This window comes from Nicotiana attenuata, unplaced genomic scaffold, assembly GCF_001879085.1.
Source record: "Nicotiana attenuata strain UT unplaced genomic scaffold, NIATTr2, whole genome shotgun sequence".
NCBI classification, from domain to species: Eukaryota; Viridiplantae; Streptophyta; class Magnoliopsida; order Solanales; family Solanaceae; genus Nicotiana; species Nicotiana attenuata.
Genome location: NW_017674270.1, coordinates 70,581 through 77,308, shown reverse-complemented (window position 1 = coordinate 77,308; position 6,728 = coordinate 70,581). Strand labels below are relative to the sequence as shown.

At 34.8% G+C, this 6,728-nt stretch overlaps 1 pseudogene; it reads left to right on the top strand.

The window, feature by feature from the left end:
- Positions 1 to 997: 997 nt before the first annotated feature.
- Positions 998 to 4,677, top strand: LOC109218312 (annotated as a pseudogene).
- Positions 4,678 to 6,728: the final 2,051 nt, after the last annotated feature.

The window sequence follows — 6,728 nt, the reverse complement described above, 5'->3', positions numbered from 1 at the left end:
CAGAGTCTAAATCGAAGTTACTGAGCTCAAATGAGCTCACACCTTCTTCATTGGGTTAACTACTGAGTCTGACTTAACTTAATGGGAAAGTTGGACCAACCTGCTATCACCCTATGGTAGCCATTTGCATTAGTCAACCTCACTGAGCATGACCATCATAAGTTCATAACCTCACCTAGTTAGGGATGAGCGCTCGGACAGTTCAGATTGAACATGAAAATTTCAGTTTGGATATTTAATTTTTGGCTTAAATAAAAAACAATTAAATAAGATCGGATTGGATCGGATTTTTGATGTTCGATTTTGGATTAATCAATTTAGATATTTCGAATTTTCGATTATGAGCCTATAAGTTTAGTTGTTTCTTCTTCTTGCAAAAATGAATATTCAAGTAAAATATTCATATTAAATTACCTAAAAAGTTCCTCATTCTCACTACAATCATTCAAATAAAGTATTAAAGTAATAAAATCATTGAAAATATAATACAACAAAGACATTAATAAGGCTGATATGAAATAGCAATAATAAAACTACGTCCAAATAAAAAGTATTCCGACAGTAACTTAGTAATTAATATTAAATATATGAGATAATGTCTAATAGGTGGAGTACTTGACTTATTACTATTGGCATATGATAATGGTCTAAATATAAATTATAAAAATTTCAAATTTTCGGATATCCACAAATATAAAGTACTAAATCCAATATCCAGTCCGAAATTTAAAAAATTTAAAATTTAGTCGTAATTCAAAAAACCAAATCCAAAATCCAAAAAAATTATCAGATGTCGGTTTGGATTTTGAATTTGCCCAAATTATGTTCACTCCTACACCTAGTAAGTGATAGAGAGCAAGAACTAGTGATAGAGAGCTAGGTTGGTACACCTACATTTAATCACATTAAATCATAGCAATTACATATATTGCTATAATTCATTTCTCCCCCTCTTTAAATCTCCACTCTATTTCTTCACTATTATTTTGTACTCAAACTTATCCTCCATTTCCTTTCCCAAAATGCCTAAAAAATCATCACCAAACTATTCTCATTGAATGAAACAAAAATATGTCAAATTAGGGTACCAATACATAGTGAACCACATTTTAACTTTCTTGTTATTACCCTTTATGCTTACCATTCTTATTCTATTTCTTCGGCTAAGTCCAAATGAAGTCCTCAATTTTTTTTTGGAACCCTAGGAAAACCCGCAGCCGCTACAGCCTCTGCCCTTCGGGTGACCACTCTGTGTGCATTGGGTAAACCCCCCACTGTGTAATAGCCTGCAGACCACACAGAGGATGTAAACCGCACTAGGCAAGCCCCGTGCGACAGGCTCAGACCCAGAGGGCATTAAGAGGGGATCGAACCCGCGTCGCCTGTGTGGACAACTCCCTCCAAACCCATTTGTTCACATCTCTTCCCTCCACATCTCTTATTCTATTTCCTTCACATCTCTTCCCTCCATTTGTTCATTATTCGTCATCATTTATGTATCCACATGTTACTTCATGTCGCGTCCAAGAACTATATACTTAGTGGATTATGCATGTTTGCGCCCTCCTAATATGTTTCGAGTACCCTTTTCTTCTTTTATGGAACATCAATACCTTATTCTACCCACCGAGCCCAAGAGCGTTCGCTTCCAAATGAAAATGCTTGAACGCTCTGGGGTCAGTGAAGAAACCGCTCTACCACCAGCCCTCCATTATATTCCACCAACACCAACTATGGTTTTGGCTAGAGAAGAAGCTGAAATTGTTATTTTTTCCGTCATGGATTCGCTTTTGGAAAAAACGGGATTAAACCCTAAGGATATTGATATTCTTATTGTAAATTGTAGCCACTTTTCGCCAACTCCTTCCCTTTCAGCTATGGTGATTAATAAGTACAAACTCAGGAGTAATATAAAGAGTTTTAATTTATCTGTAATGGGATGCAGTGCAGGAGTCATATCCATTGATTTAGCTCGTGATCTTCTTCAACATTACCCTAATTCAAATGTTGTGGTCATTAGCACCGAGATTATCACCCCGAATAGCTATCTAGGTAAAGAGATTTCTTTTAAGAATAAAAATTTATTACAAAAATCATATTATTTTGAACATATTAAATTTGAATAAATGGACATGAAAGAATTATTGATGGAAAGGTTATATTTTTCCTATTGATAAACGCATTATATGGGATATCATTGTATGTGACAGTTCTTCTGAACTGTGATATACTCCCTCCGTTCACTTTTACTTGTCCTCTATACTAAAAATATTTTTATTTTTACTTGTCCATTATACTAAATCAAGAAAAATACAATCTTTTCTTTTTTCGTATTTTACCCGTATCATTAACTATTCATTCCCAAATTATTTCTCAAGACTTTTTGAAATACTATCGTAAACTTATAAAATACATACTTCATTGATTTTTTCTTAAAGGGAGTGCAAAGTCAAAAGTGGACAGCTAAAAATGTACGGAGGGAGTACATACAAAAGCGTTGGTCCATTGATGCCTTAGGGGAAATCATCTATGCCGGTATTAAAAAAAAAAAAGAAATTTGACATTTTTACATTAACGAGGAGAAGGAAATGAAAAGTATGGATTAGTTGAATTTCGAGAATGTAAAAGTGACTTCAAAAGAGGAAAATTAACCACATTATAATTACCTTTGGAGAGGTTCGTTTAATATTCAAAAATTACTCAGTAACAATCGTACAAGTAGGGTTTAATATTAGGGTTAAACGTAAGCGTCCTGTAGTAGGAGGAACCATGAAAATATTGATTATTGTAAGTTTTTTCATGATACATAAAAGTTGTTTCACCTTTTGTTAATTTAGGTAAGGAGAGATCAATGTTGTTACCTAATTGCTTGTTCAGAATGGGAGGAGCTGCCATTTTTTTATCTAACAGAAAATCAGATCAAAGGGCTAAATATCGTTTAGTACATGTTATAAGAACACATAAAGGAGTAGATGATAAATCATTTAGATGTGTACAACAACAAGAAGATCCAGAAGGAAAAGTTGGTATAAATTTGTGTATAGATTTAATGCAAGTTGCAGGAGAAGCATTGAAGTCTAATATTACTACTATTGGACCCCTTGTTTTGCCTTCAGAGCAACTTCTCTTCCTTCTGACTCTCGTTCGTCGAAAAATTTTCAAGAAAAATTCGAAACCATACGTTCCGGACTTTAAACTAGCGTTTGAGCATTTCTGCATACACGCCTGAGGAAGGTATTCTTCTTTACTTTTTTAATTTTGACCGTAAATTCGAACATAGAATCATTATATTTTTTTAAATAAAACTAGGTAAAAAGTACTACTGCTCACAATAATTAAAGATTTAAAAAATTTAAAAAGCCTATAAAAAATTATGGTCAAAGAAAAACTTGTTTGATTTTCGAAATTCCGCCAAATAAATGTAGGGAATATAATATACATAGTTTAGTACTCCCTCTGTTCACTTTTATTTATCCATTATGAAGTTTATTGTACATAGTTTTGAAGAAATAATAAATGAAGTACATATTCTACCATAATACTTATAATAATAATAATAATAATAATAATAATAATAATAATAATAATAATAGCTTTTTAAGAAGTTTTAACAAATGATCTAAGAATAAGTAGTTAATGATAAGGGTAAAACATAAATTTAAAAAAAAAAACTTGATTTGCTAAAACAAAAATATAAAGCGAAAATATATTTTTAGTATAATAGACAAATAAAAGGGAACGAGAAAAATACATGTATTAATTTAATATATAATATATTCTAGCTACGTCCAGTGGCGAAGCAAGGGTGTTCAAACTTAAAAGAAGCAAAAAGAATTCCTAAGAAAGGGTGTTTAATATATATTAGATATATCTAAAACCTAATATTTTACCTATATAAGCTGTATTATTTTCTGACAAAGGATGGTCAACCAGTGTGTGCCGCTCCTGGCTATGTCAATTTATTCCTAATAAGTAAATTCATGTAAAAGCCCGCAGCTATCGGCGGAGCATGTGGAGGCGTCGAGGATGACGTTGTATCGATTTGGGAACACGTCATCGTCGTCACTATGGTATGAGATGAGTTACATTGAGGCAAAGGGAAGAATGAAGAAAGGTAACGATCATTATCATTTAAAAGTTTTTTTAAAAAAAAAAAGACGATTTCAATTACTTAATTATGTTATGTCTCGAATCAATAGGTGACAGGATTTGGCAAATTGCATTTGGAAGTGGATTCAAGTGTAACAATGCGGTTCGGAAGAGTAATAGAACAATCAAGACTCCAGTAACTCATAATCCATGGGCTGATTGTAGTTAAGCTCTAGTCTTTAAGCTTTAATCAATGGATTAAGTTAATTAATTCCCTCTTTTCTTCCCTCGACCAAAAATGAAATGGAGAAGGAGAAGAGCCGATGGAATTGATGAACTTTCAGTGTGTTTTCTTTGCATGCATGTCGTTTTCCTTTATTTTTATTAGTTCGTCTAATTTACAAAGGAGAGTATGTGTTTTTCATGAATGTGAAATAGTGTTGTGGCAACGTAACTATGCTGGCAGTAGCGAATGTAGTGTGTGAATAATTGGTTCAACTGAATTTGGTATTTTTGGGGTAAGTGCAAAGATACTCAATTTTTGGGGGCTAATTGAAGTTATATCTACTTTGTAAAAAAAAAATGTAAGTCTACCCACTTTTGAAATAATTTCAGACATTTTTTACCTGAAGCAAAGATTCGTGTCAGGCCTTTTTGTAATAAAGTTGTGGCCTTGGCAAGGCCACAACTTTTGTTATTTATCTGTATTGCTGTAAGTAAATAAAACAGTCATCTTTCTAAAAAAATAAAACAGAAAATTAGTAGAAACAATTCTGAAAAATAATATTCGAACTTCAAAATAATTTTTGAAACGTTGAAGGAACAAATCGAGCCCACTGAATACACAGTGTGTCCTTAAGGAAATTATTCCCCTCAAGTACCCGAGGTTATGGAATATATCCTCCCAAGATAGAACGATTTAACTCACCGGAGTGTTGGTACCAAAAACGTCGATGATTAGCGAACCACTCGATGGCAGCAAAACACACTGAAATTTTAGTGCAGAAGAAGAAGAAGATAATCAGAAAATTTCGTAAGTAAATATTCTGGGATTTGAAGGTCTATTTATAGCCAACTTGGTGATGTTTCTGAAGAGGTTTGCAACCTTTCAGAATAGTCATGACTGTTGGAACAGGTGTGACCCTCTGAAGAGGTTTGCAACCTTTCAGAACAGTCATGGCTGTTGGAACAGGTGTGACCCTCTGAAGAGGTTTACAACTTTTCAGAATAGTCATGGTTGTTGGAACAGGTGTGACACTGTTTCAGAACAGCCATGGCTGTTGGAAATTTTTGCGGGAAATTTAGAACGAATTTAAATTAATCCGGAAAGAAAAACGGGCTAGACCGGACCGGGACGCGGGTCATCCCTCCATTTCTTTTCCCACCATTTTCCATTCACACCTCTTTTGTTATTATTTATTAAATAACAAACCCAACAATCCCCCACATGAATGGGGAATGGCTATAAACTTAAAGGAATGCACGGACGTGTGTGTGTTTTACAAACAAGAATTGATTGCATCTGGATAAGTAGGTTTCCCTTTGAACTTTCCGTAGTGAACTTATATCGGATATACTCGGTCAATCGGTAGATTTGATATCTTTGAACCGTCGAGCTTTGTTGTATACCTAGACAACATAAGTCACACAATCAATCCTTAACCATCTATGGTTCTCACGGTTGTGTTCGTTTCAGCCATGAACACCGCCTGGTTTCATGAGTGCTTAGAGAATGGGCCTTTACTTTCATTCTCCTTGAAGCGGCTTACACTTCACACTCACATAGGTGATTCCTAAACATGTAATCCTAAAGACACACTATCTGGTCATATCCTGCCAGACTTAGCAAATCATTAAAAAGCTTTAAGCTTTATAGACTCATCAAAAAAGCCTTAATGCTTTACCTCGTTTTTGAACATTGTCTTCATCACGAGAATGGGTTGAGTTAGTTGACAATGTTGAACCGTCATTCATAACTTTGTTTGATCTCTTTGAACCTAGCTCTTGGGATCTCCAGTCTGCTAGGTAGAGTTACCGCCATGATGACTTGTCCTAGGCCTTTAACCCCATTCCCTTTGATGATCTTTCAACTGCCTCTCTAGATAGGCCTTTTGTAAGTGGATCCGACACGTTATCTCTTGACTTTACGTAGTCAATTGTGATAACACCACTAGAGAGTAGTTGTCTAACGGTATTGTGTCTCCGTCGAATATGACGAGATTTCCCGTTATACATAACGCTCCCTGCCCTACCTATTGCCGCTTGACTATCACAATGTATACATATAGGTGCCAAAGGTTTGGGCCAAAATGGAATATCTTCCAAGAAATTCCGGAGCCATTCAGCTTCCTCACCGGCCTTATCTAAAGCTATGAATTCAGATTCTATTGTAGAACGGGCGATGCACGTTTGTTTGGATGATTTCCAAGATACTGCTCCACCCCCAATTGTGAAAACATATCCACTCGTGGATTTAACTTCAGATGATCCGGTGATCCAATTTGCATCACTATATCCCTCGATCACGGAAGGATATTTGTTATAATGCAAAGCATAATTTTGGGTATGTTTCAGATATCCCAAAACTCGTTTCATTGCCATCCAATGTATTTGATTGGGATTACGTTGTAAAACCGCTC